This window comes from Mytilus galloprovincialis, chromosome 2 (assembly GCF_965363235.1).
Source record: "Mytilus galloprovincialis chromosome 2, xbMytGall1.hap1.1, whole genome shotgun sequence".
Taxonomy (NCBI): Eukaryota; Metazoa; Mollusca; class Bivalvia; order Mytilida; family Mytilidae; genus Mytilus; species Mytilus galloprovincialis.
Window position 1 is genome coordinate 71,481,867 of NC_134839.1, and position 13,384 is coordinate 71,495,250.

Here is a 13,384-nt window from a genome sequence, read left to right on the forward strand (position 1 = left end):
AATCTAAAACAAACTGACAACGCCATGGCTAAAAATGAAAAAAGACAAACAGAAAAACAATAGTACACATGACACAACATAGAAAACTAAAGAATAAACAACACGAACCCCACCAAAAACTAGAGGTGATCTCAGGTGCTCCGGAAGGGTAAGCAGATTCTGCTCCACATGTGGCACCCGTCGTGTTGCTTATGTGATTACAAATCCGGTAAATAGTCTAATTCGGTAGGTCACATTCATGAAAGGGAAGGGGATTGTAGTTACGACGTAAGGAACATATCCGATATCATTTGTGAAACGGTTATTCCATAACGGTCAACCAACTCGTGATGGCGTCCGTAAAATTTACGAAGGGATGATTTCAACTTCACCATTTGGAACTCTTGGTTTAATAGCTTCCTTGTGAGCAGTAACCCTCTATCAAGAAAATCATGATAGGAAATGCAAGCACGGGAATATCGTATCAATTGGGAGATATATACCCCGTATGCAGGTGCTGCTGGAATGTTGCTACTTAGAAATGGAAAGTTCACAATTGGAAAGCTGAAATCATCTCTTTTGTCGTAAAGTTTTGTTTTGAAAGCTGATATTAAACTGGTTATCCTCTGTCTTAATATCCATAGAATGATAGATGGATCAGACTCATGTTCTTCAATAAAAGTTTTTATGTCCACTTTTACTTTCTCAATAAATTGAGTTTCCCTCAAAAGACTGTTATTAAATTTCCATGTACCCTTCCCTCTTATCTAACTCAAAAATCTTAAATTAATCAATACAGGAGAATGATCCGATCTATCACTAATCCTTATAGCTGATAAAATTACAAATGCTTCTATATCAGTAGTAATCATGAAGAAGTCCAAACAATTTTGTTTGTGATAAGAATCCCGTCACCGAGTCCCGAGTACCTTTTATCAAAAGGGTGCTGTTGGCGCCATATATCTAATAAATCTAGATCATGCATTACCTCGTGAATCTCGGTGACTGAAGGTTATTTTCACTTCAATAATGTAATGTGTCCATGATGTTATAATCTTGAATAACATTCCAATCTTCCACTTCTACAATTGACGAATTGCCATATTGGGATATTTTGTGTTTGATATTCTCAACAAAGAATGGGTCATCATTATTCGGCCCATATATAGCTGCCAAAGTCATACGGTAGTTCTAAATGGTGATATCTAGTATAATAAAATTACCCAACAGGTCTATAATTTCCTCATGGATCTTGAATTAGAAGTGATTTTTGAAAAGAATAAATACCCTTCTACTTTTACTAGAATAAGAACTAAATTTCCCCACATATTCCCATTCATGAAGCCATTGTTTTTGTTTTTCAGATGTGCTATGGGTGTCTACTAATATAGTTATATCATACAAGTTCTGATATCTTCCCTCAGATTTCCAATATCTCGAAAAACATACGGCTATAAAGTTATTATAATTGCATTTTACATTAAAGAAATACAAAATCTGAATAAAAAATTGTCTGTTTAATGACTAATTTCATACAAAAAAAAAGTCTGAGCATGTTAATCCATTTGATCTAAAATATATTAGCCATAAACATACAAAACAATCGTAGAAATATAGAAATATGCGGACAGGTCATTATTGCATGAATATCACATATAAATACTGTTCTAAATGAAACTTATTTATGTTAGAATAATAGAGTAATCCTTCGTCACTTTAGTTATTAAACATAATCACTAAAATATTCACGCAGTATGCATATAATCACTAGACATAATGTCATGGTTTATACATAACAACTGCAATAAAGGCACAATGAACAAAGTTTATAAACATCACCTTTAAACATCTTTAAAAACATAAATATTAAAATGCTGAGCAAATTACTCGAATGCAATTCATTTAGTTTTTTCGATTTAGTCGTTAATTCGGATGACATCTACTATTTACATTTAGAATGGAAACGGTGGATGCATCGTTAGAAACAACAATCCGACTAAAGAGCAGAAAATAGCCACCAATGCGTCTTTCATACCGGTAGAGGGCTTTAGATTGCCACATAACAATAATGTACGTGTTCAGCAAAAATGGGCGTCACACTAAACTCCGAATCGCTAATATATGATACAATTGTGAGTAATTATAATGAAAATGATACAAGAATAGAGTAACACATCTAGATTACATAACAATTAAAACATCCTTGAAACTAAGTACATATACATAGTTTAAATACTGAAATGTAGAAGCATCGTCAAATAAGATTTTGACTAAAAAGGAAACAGATCAATCCTTACAATATGTTCTTAAACTACAATGTTAATCAACAGGGATGAACTATCATAAACCTTTCATCAGTTGAAATAAAACAGAAGGTCTAAACAGCTTGTGGCCTTTCTTGGCATTTTTAAATGATCAATTTGTTACAATTGCAAAAAATCTTGTCTGTCTGATCGTTTTTCCAAGACTGATTTTTTATTCCTAACAATCCTTCCAAACTACAACTTTAATTAACCTCTTACTAATGAAAACACCTCGCCAGGACACTTTACATAAATAAATGAGCACGAAACGAGCCCAAGGTGAGATGATGATTAATACCTGCCTGATACAGGTTTTACAATAGTCATTTTTCGAACCCTTTATAGCTTGCTGCTCGGTGTGAGCCAAGACTTAGTGTTAAAGACCGTACTTTGACCTTTGATGGTTTACCTCTACCAATTGTGACTAAGATTGAGAGTTGTTTCATTGGAACTTGTACCACATCTTCTTATATTTACACCTTATAATCATTCTATACACAAACAAATTGCATAAATTACATCAGAAACAGATTGAATCACAAATACATTATTTTCAATATAATGGAATGCATGCGACTGTCATACATGCGAGAGGTTTAGCTAGAAATAAAAACAGATTTAGTCCTCCATTTTTTTCCTAAGTAAATGCCTGTACAAAGTTAGGAATATGACAGCTGTGTTCCACTTGTGATGTGAAATTGAGATTTCGGTTTTGCCATGTTATAACGGACTTTCCATTTTGAATTTCGATATGATACGGAACTACAAGAGATGTAATTTATACAAAACGCTAACATTTAACACTGACCAATAAACCATTGAAATGAGACTAAAGACAGATAGAACCTAAAAGTTGGACATAAACACCTTTCAAATCATTCCATGCATCAAATATAGTTGACCAACAGCTTTTAGAACCTAGCATAAAAACTGAAAATTGACCTAACTGCAAGGACAATGGTTTCAACGTCAGATTGAAAATGCCAGTCATACATGTACACTTATTACTCAATCCTTAAATCAAATTACGTTGACCTTCTAACAGTATTTGAAAAACGGCAATCATACCACATCTTCTTTATTTATAATCCTCTCATAACTAAAACCTGTTTGAAAGACATGTATGCCTTGTAAGGATCCCATGTATCAAATATAACTATTCAATTACTCATAATAAGTGAGACATTTACATGAGAAAATAACTATACAACGGATAAAATAATATAGGAAACGGTTCATTACCTTGATCGTTTGTTTAATTGGAAATATGGCTAAATTACATTTCCAATAAAATTCATACAATATAGATCAATCTTAAAATTTGAAGCAGCTTTAAACTAATATGAATTTTTTTTTTTTTTTAAAGAATTGTCTTGTAATGTATAAGGAAAATAATACAACACCATAATAGCAAAATGCAATTGATAACCAAGCTATTTCAATAATTTATGATATTGCAACTGCATTATTATTACCGTTGACATATACCTCGAAACACGTATCATACCATTTGACCGTGTGGTCGTTGTCGGGCTTGAAGTTTGAAATGTTTAACATGGCCATAAAAATTATCGTTTAAGTGTCATCATTTATCAGCAAAAACTATTTGGGTTCGCATATACGTCATAATAGCGAAACATTAAGCAAGCACATCTTATCGTCCTTCCCTACACCTTTATCACCCTGCTTATTCGCTCCGTAATTCTCGTATCAATGCTTTGAGAAGAGAGCAGGCATTTTCAGCGTCGTCGCAATTTCTAAGGATAAGTTATCAGTAACATCACAATGTGTGAGGATACGTTATCAAGCTTGCTTTCGTCAAGAGTAAAACTGTAAGGGAAGAATAAAAAGAGCAGTGGTAGAAACGATAAACAAATAATCGGGTTTTCTTCGTAAAGATATCGTAGAATACCACCAACAGGACACCATGTGAAGCTCTTTAGCTCGTTCGCTGCGCTTACGCGCCAAAAAGTTCTCATTGTGTCTCGCGGCTTATATTTTACGATATCAATATTAACCAAACCCGATAGTCTTTACTTATCAATCCAAATGTGACATTAATAAGCGTGGATGCTATTGGTTAACTGAAATCAATGTATATAAAGGCGATTATAAACCAATTATCTTTTCTTTGAACTTATTTTTTAGACAGAGATGGCCGCTGGTTGTTTTCTCTATTATATCTGTTTGGATTTTACAATATTGTCAAAATAAAAATAATCTGAACAACTGTTATACAAAGGAAAAGTTTTAAAGTTATAAAACCAGGTTTAATCCACCCTTTCTAACAGAAAGAGTATGTACCAAGTTATTACTCATTCTTTTGGTTGATAACGTCTGGTTTTTGTCAGTTTATATTGACTCCCCCGTTTTGATTTCAACTTCGAGTTTTGCAAGGTTTTTTTATACTTTTTATTTGACAGGAATAGTGTTAAATGATACATTTACGATGAGAACATTTAGTAAAACATATTAGATACTTTTATATCTAAGTTGTATTTTGCTGATAAATGATAACAGGTTAACTAAAGACGCTATCAGACTTTAACATAAATATGAAATGTTTACAAATTACAAATATTTAACAATACAAAAGAATAATTATACACACAGTTCTACATATTAAAACAATCAATTAGCAATTTAAAAATAAAATAAAATCACAACGTACATCTCACTAAGAATTATAAAGTTTGCTTGGACATTAATAAAAATAAGATAGATATTTGAAAATGTGTTCTACATTGAATTTTGTCACAATACAATATATTTTAATAAAGAAAACAAATCAATTAGTTTCATTTATAGATATGGAAATGTTTCTTTAGAAAAAATCTTGTTATTGCTTATTTGCAACTGTAAGATCATAAGAAAAAGTTTGTTACAGCATCTAGTGAAAAAAAAATTATTTCAGAAAATTTGAATATAAATCAAGAATGGTTGACATAATTTATCCGCAACGCGTATAAAATTACGTTATTTTGGCATCATGTTTTTGTCTATGTCAAGAAGGCTAATTCTGCTGGAAATTGAGTTTATTTTCTACATTTGAAAATGCCTGTACCAAGTCAGGAATATGACAGTTTTTGTCCATTCGTTTTTGATGCGTTTTGTTATTTGATTTTGCCATGTGATTATGGACTTTCCCAATTGATCTTCCTCTAAGTTCAGTATTTTTGTGATTTTACTTTTTAATAAACATTGGGTCGGCATATATTTATTTTGACATATAGGTCACATAGTAGAATTCATGTGTGCATATCTTTTAAAGCAACAGTTGAGATCTGTATTATTTCAAAGCGTGTACAAGAATACAAATATTTCTATTTAAAGATTTTTCTGCCATCTTTTGCACTGGTGCGTTTACGAATGGATAGTGACAATTTGTCCTTTTCAAGATTCATTTCGTGAAGAACTTTTTTTATAGACGGTTCCATATAGGCTAACATTTCTTCCTGAGTAAAATGTTTCTTTTTCCAAAAGTATTTTTTTCTGTCAATTTTGATGACTGTCTAACCAATGCTTAAGAAAACGACAACAATTTAATATAAAAAAGAGATCCACATTCGATACTGCAACTCAGAGAAAGCTTAGCATACAAAAGATGAATAATTAGAACCTGATTACTATGTTATATTAAACGCTTCTCTTACGTTTTGCACATATCGTTTTATGGAAATAATATCGATAACAATTATCAATCCGAACGTAGCACCAATGAAAACTACACCCGCTATTCCAATCTGCGTGGACGATTTCCTGCCATCTTTTGCACTGGTGCGTTTACGAATGGATTGCGATAATTTATCCTTTTCAAGTTTCATTTCTTCCAGAACTTTTTCTATAGACGGTTCCATATAGGCTAACATTTCTTCCTGAGTAAAATGTTTCTTTTTCCAAAAGTATTTTTTTCTGTCAATTTTGATGACTGTCTAACCAATGCTTAAGAAAACGACAACAATTTAATATAAAACAGAGATCCACATTCGATACTGCAACTCAGAGAAAGCTTAGCATACAAAAGATGAATAATTAGAACCTGATTACTATGTTATATTAAACGCTTCTCTTACGTTTTGCACATATCGTTTTATGGAAATAATATCGATAACAATTATCAATCCGAACGTAGCACCAATGAAAACTACACCCGCTATTCCAATCTGCGTGGACGATTTCCTGCCATCTTTTGCACTGGTGCGTTTACGAATGGATTGCGATAATTTATCCTTTTCAAGTTTCATTTCTTCCAGAACTTTTTTTAAAGACGGTTCCATATAGTCTAACATTTCTTCCCGAGTGAAATTTTTCTTTTTCCAAAAGTTGATCTTTTCTTTGAAAGAACATTGACATGTGCACATATCTATAGCTGAAAAAAGAAATCAAACACTTAAAATGAAAAACTAACCAACATTCACCGCAATAAATTTCCTAAAAAAACGTTTTTATAGAGAGCCGTGGTGTAGAGGTTAGTGCGTCGGACTATTAACACACAGGTTCCAGGGTCGATCCCTGCTCCGGGTAGAAAATTTCAGGGACTGAATGTTCGGCTCTACCTTGACACCATTTGATAGTATGGTCTTTAGGAAACGATGATAGTCCGTCGGATGTGTAAAATAAAAGGATGAACCGTGTTTAGAGAGAGCCATATATCTTGCACGTTAAAGACACCCTTGTAGATTTAGAAAAAGAGCAGGCTAATGTATCTGCAAGGCAGCACTCGCACCCGAAAGGTGGAAATGGATTAATATAAGTTACAAGAACTTTTTCCCAATCAACTATAAATAAATATGTTTAAACTAAACTTATTGTGTATACACTTTAAAGTCTGTAATATAATGGTTTTACTACAAATATCCCCTAAACCTAACAGTATAACAATATAACGTTAATATGAGGTCAAGGTTAGGTCCATTCATAGCCTAGAAGGGAATATACACCGTACTATCATACAATCCACCAAATATAGTAAGTCTACTGTTATTATCGTCCAAGAAAGAGACATACTTACGCACTGAACATTGATAAAAGAACCACCAGGTTATACGAACCCTGCCAGACAACATGTTTACCATGCATGCAATCATTTAAAAAAGTTGAATTAAAGAACCTTAGTGAGCGCGCTCACATAACCCATGTCCCCACACTGTCACTGGACAAATAAAAAAAGTGTAGGAAAACAAATGGAATCCTTATTTCCTGTCGATATACACATTTACATAGTATGTCCGTATTATCTACAAAGTTTCATGAAATTCTGTTATGTGGTTTCAGAGGAGTTGTGATGACATTTATTGCTAATTGTACCTTAAATGCGGATTAGACTACGAAACGCTTATAGTGTATACTAATATTAGTTCGAGGTCATGTGAATCCTATTTGGCAGACATATACAAGTATGCAAGTATCCCAAAAACTAAATATAAAATCATAATACTCATAATTAGTGGGTAGTTAATATGTAAAAAAAACCCACACTTATTAAACGAATTTAGGCAGTCGATTAAATCAGGTCAAGGACAATGGACAAATGACAGACGTTAACTTCGTAACATAAGACAACTAGATTCTGAAACAGAAAACTTTAAACAAATAATGAATGCCGTCACTGTTGCTGGTAGTAAGTATGTCGCCTTGATTTCTGCGAGTTTTATCGTAGACGATATAAAAATAGATATTAAGTAGAAAAATATACACAACTATTTACTTTTATAAGTAACTATATAACTTTACTTTTATTAACTCGTTTTGGTTTTATGCAAAAAGGTCAATACGGAGCATACAAATCCATAAGATGAAAGAACTTAATAAGATTTTCATATTCTTTTCTGAGAATGTACCTAAAAATAGAAATGCTAAAAAATATTTTATGCCAAATGGTTAATTTAAATAACTACAAATTGTATCACCCGTTGTCACAGATATACATTTCAATAACTTATAAGGAATATATGTAGTAACATAATCTTGCTCACAGACATATCACATCAACTTTCTTTTCAAAAAATATTATTGGTAGTTGAAAAATACATTGTAGAGTGTTTCGAATATGACATACACCATGTTCACTGTGCCATCTCTTTTTTTGTTTTCATTAAGTATAACGTGTAATAACATTTACTGGACGTAAAGTCAGGTATTTAATTACAAACTAATACTTACATTCATTGACTTGTATATATACTGAGTTTCCAGCACGTGTACCGACAGCATTTGTGACAAAGCACGTATAATTTCCTTCGTCAGATTTTTCTATCGATGTAAAAGTGATGTTTGGGTCTATCAAATTGCCACCAGTGGCTCTTTCTGACAATGGCTGGTATATGTCGTTTTGTTTTTCCCATTTTATATCTGTTGCAGGTGGGAAGGATTCATAACTACAAGTTAGTATAAGTGTTGAGACTGTTGACTCGTTCAAGCTTACAATCGTCGAGTATAAAACGTTGTTGTAAATTATAACGCTGTTCACGCTCGGGAAGTCTGAAAATAGGTTTAAACTAATATTTATGGTGAAATATAATAAAATATTAATAAATTGAAGCTTTGGAAATTTGAAAAAACACCATGGACAAACAAATTACATGTAACCTTGCTGGTAACAACTATAATGTCAAACTATAAGGCATCATTTTTTCAGCGAGTCAACTATTATCAAAATTGACTATTTAAAACAAGAAAGAGAACTCGACTGTATTAACCACATAAACAACAGCACTAACGATGATTTACTTGTAAGATATGATATACCCATTTCTAAAACTAAAACAGTGAATATGAAATATCAAATATACCAACATAATCACATAATCCTAACATAAAAAAAAAAATATTTCAAATTTCAAAACGTATCTGAAATTTATATAGATAAATTATCGTTTGTGTTTGGTTTCTTTTTAGTAAACGCATCATTGTAAATATTACGGAATTTGATGAGACTGTCATCAAAGTGAGAGGGTTAGCGCTATAAAACCAGGTTTAATATACCATTTTCTACATTTGAAAATGCCTGTTCCAAGTCAGGAATATGACAGTTCTTGTCCGTTCATTTTTGATGTGTTTTGTTATTTGATTTTGCCATGTGATTATATGGACTTTCCGATTGGATTTTCCTCTGGGTTCAGTATTTTTGTGATTTTACTTTTTGGAACTCTTGAATGTATAGGAACCCAATATCATGAAAATTAAGATAGGAAATGCAAGCTCGGGAATATTGTATCAATTGGGAGATATACAATCCATGTCTAGGCGCTGGTGGAAGGTAGATACATAAAAATGACAAGTTCACAACCAAGAAGCTTTAATCATATCTTTTTTGGAAAAGTTTTGTTTTTTCCTAATAAAGCTCTCTTTGCAAGAGATCAAATGGGAAAGAAATCTGCAATGAAAAATAAGTTAAACATTCAGACAATACACTTATGCTTTGAATTTGACTTACCTCCAATTACATTAAGCCAAAGTCCACTACTAGTTCCGTTACCTTTATCGTTTTCAACTGCGCATGTGTACGTTCCTTGGTCCATAAACCCAGCATTTTTTATTGTCAATTCTGTTGGTGTTGGTTGGAGATATTTTGTTGTGTTATTAATATTAATACAGCTTCCATTTAATGACCAAGTTATCGTTGTTAATTGTGTTATCGGTGGATGCGAATCCACGGCACAGTCGATGGAAATGTCTTCTCCAAATGTAACGTTTTCATCGGGGTGTTCGTGAAATATGACTGAAAAAAATTAACAAGAATTGAAATTTGGATAAAACTTTAAAATTAACAATTATATAAAGATATTGAGAAAAAATATACTTTGCTAACTTGCAATTCGTTTTTCGTTTGATGTGCTTGGTAATAAAAGTGTATAAGTACTCCTTGTTAAAATGTAGTCCATCTATCAAAATATTCTGTTGTTGGGAAAATCTTGAATTCGTATAACGACTTCGTATTTAAATATTTTAAAGTACAGTCAGCATTTATTCAATGGAATATAAATGTGATGTGCTCCTTGCAGAATTCAACGTGTAAGTCTGGAGCAGTCCTTTGAGACATTATCCAAACTTTTCTGATTGGGTTCCATTAACATATCCTCCAGAAGTAGAAATCAAAATAACAACACGTTTGATGTGTTTAAGTTTTTGATTTTAACATTTATTACAGACCTTCTTTTTTTTATTTTTCCTCGGAGTTCTGTATTTTTGTTATTATACTATCATAATGCTGCCATTTATGCATACATGCTATATAATAAAAATTCTAAAAAGAGTAGGTCCAGTACGACCCCTTTTTGACCCAAAATATATCTATTGGAAAGAAGAATGCTTGTGTTACATAGATATAGGCTGACAATACAATGCAAATATATTGGGTATTAGCATCATTAAGTCATGCTAAATTACTGAAATCTTCACAAGTTTAGCATTTTAGTTAAATTTTGGACGGTTTCCGTCTTAAATGAAAGTGGACGTATTTGTGTTCATTCTTAATATTGAAATGTAATTATATTCGATGATAATACATAACATATATAAAGGTTGAGGATGAACAAAGATGCGGCCACTTTCATTTTTGAAAATAAAACATCTAAAAAGTGACATTTTTTGGCATATTCGATATATTTTCATATTTAAGCTTGAATCGGAGCGTTTTTAAAGATTAAATAAGTTAAAATCATTCACAAAAACTAATTGAATCAACTGAAATAGATACTTTTAAAAAAAGTGTTTTAAAAGTGTCCAAAATCTTTCGTCAGATGAACCTGAAATTTGAGGCCAAATTCGGCTGTTACCGGACCTACTCCTTTAAACTGATGAATACACAGAATCTACAGCTTAGGGGAGAAATATTTCTATCATTTAATCATGGTGAAATTATCCATTTTTATACATTTTCATACGTCGTCAACTGGTTGTGTTTCCTGGACACTTATTTTTTATGTAGAATGTTTTAAGATGAATTTAGTTTGTTATGACAACATACATATCAAATATTTTATGCGCAAATGGTGAAAGAAGTTACAAGACCCATAGCATCAACACTAAAACTATTTGAAGCTCGCGAAATCAGGCGTTTATATTACTCATCCGGTTTAGGTGCAACTGACAACCTTCTGAGGGATGAACTTTTTTTTAATGAAATACTTGCCGTCAAATAACTGAATTAGTGACGACTTTTTCAGATAAGGATGAACTTTTTCGAATGAAAATTCTGTCACTGAAAATTACAGAAAACAGTTTTCTTTGTAAAATCAAGCTTTCGTTCATCAGGTTTTTATTTAATAAACTGCATCAGTATAAAAATAGGGAGAACTGGAATGATTCCGGTTAATTTTCAATAATTCTTGCAAAAGCAATATCAAAACATAAAACCAGTTAATAAGTTGGGCGGAATAATGGAATTAAAGTTAAAATCAGAACTTGCCTCCATATATTTCTAGTGTAATTGCATCACTCATGATCGATGTGTGGCCGTTAGTTGCGTTGCAGGTATAATTTCCACTATCCTGTAATGTTGGGTCAATAATTGTAAATGTAAACTTTTCTTGGTGATTTCCAGTGGATACGTTGAAAACCTTTGCTTCGACAATCGTCCCTTTAAATTGAAGTTTAACATCGAGGATTCTGGGGGCGGATTTCACTTCACATGTTATATTAAATGGCTTTCTCAGGAATCCTTCAGCATAATGTGTATATGTAGTTATGATAGGCATATCTGTAAAAAAAAAAAAAAGGACTAGAAATACATAAAATATTTATTACATTTGTATCTCGTTCAAGGCTTCTTTGAATAATCTTCCAAAAAAACTAATGATTTTTTTATCCCAGGAATAGATTACCTTAGTCGTATTTGGCAGAACTTTTTGGAATTGTTGGTCCTCAATGCTCTTTAAATTTGTACTTGTTTGGCTTCATAACTATTTTGATTTGATACATTATTTGCAAGTGCAGTTTATATTTTTTTAAAGGAACAAAATGAAGGCCGCCGTATTATACTTCAAAAATAAGGCTGTTTTTAACGTCATTTGTACCAGATTTGTCATTTACGACAAACATTTTTCTAAAACTCTATAAAAACTTTTCTTATATCACAAAGCGATATTGTCTAATATCAATTGTAAATATGCAGACATTCCATAAGGAAAATGTTGTTTTCGGCTACGAAAAATTCAGAAAATACTAACTTTAAAACTTATTGTCCAAATATAAACAACATTTGAGTCTAAATATACATTCAGAAGTTAGTTAGAAGCTCAATAATTGATAGACAATTTAAGACATTAAAATTCCATGAGGTATTTAGTCTATGGAAGAAGCGAATCGATAAAAACTTTTCTTACTAGTCAAAAACGAAAGTCAAATCTCTGTGGCAACAATACATCGGAATGCAATATTTTCAAAATGATAAGTTCATGTAAGCGTAAATTTTGTTACAGATACGAAATTTTAGTGATATTGATCCTCAAACATAAAGCCGGTCATGAACTAAGTTTGTGAATTATGTTTGCGGTTTTCTTGACATGCATTGTGACGTGTCATCGTATTCATTTTATATTAGAAAACTAAAGCAGTTATATTAGAAAAGTATCGCATTCATAAATTTTTGATATTTTAAAAACACATCGCTATGATATAAGACAAACATCGCATTGATATAATTTAATATAGCAGTATCTTTTACTTATAGGTGATTTTGGCCTAGCAAACAATAGAATTTATCTCAACTGCATTCCACTGAATTTGCTACATGATATCTATTGATTGTGTACATCTACAAATGATAAATCGTGCATTTATGTTTCTGGTTTAAATACACCTTGCTTGTTATTACATAAAATAATTCATGGAAATTATACAGCAGACGTATATCGTGTTAAATGTCATATAAAAAAGAAGATGTGGTATGATTGCCAATGAGACAACTATCCACAAAAGACCAAAATGACACAGACAGTATAAGAAATAGATCATTAATCATGATAATAGAATAAGTAGACAGCTCTCTCACAAGCAAAAAACCCCTAACTGTAAAAATATAAGGGCATACACTACAGGCACAGGGACACATTCTACTGAATCCCCACAGCACGAGTAATAAACCCTGCAGAAAATATAAA

The 13,384-nt window shown here is 31.9% G+C and overlaps 1 long non-coding RNA gene across 1 annotated transcript; it reads right to left on the minus strand.

The window, feature by feature from the left end:
- Positions 1 to 1,487: 1,487 nt before the first annotated feature.
- Positions 1,488 to 9,998, minus strand: LOC143064305 (uncharacterized). The gene is made up of 3 exons (XR_012975219.1): positions 9,718 to 9,998; positions 8,445 to 8,762; positions 1,488 to 6,651 (listed from the first exon to the last, which is right to left on the minus strand). It is a non-coding gene; the product is annotated as an uncharacterized LOC143064305 (long non-coding RNA).
- Between the last annotated feature and the right edge of the window lie 3,386 nt (positions 9,999 to 13,384).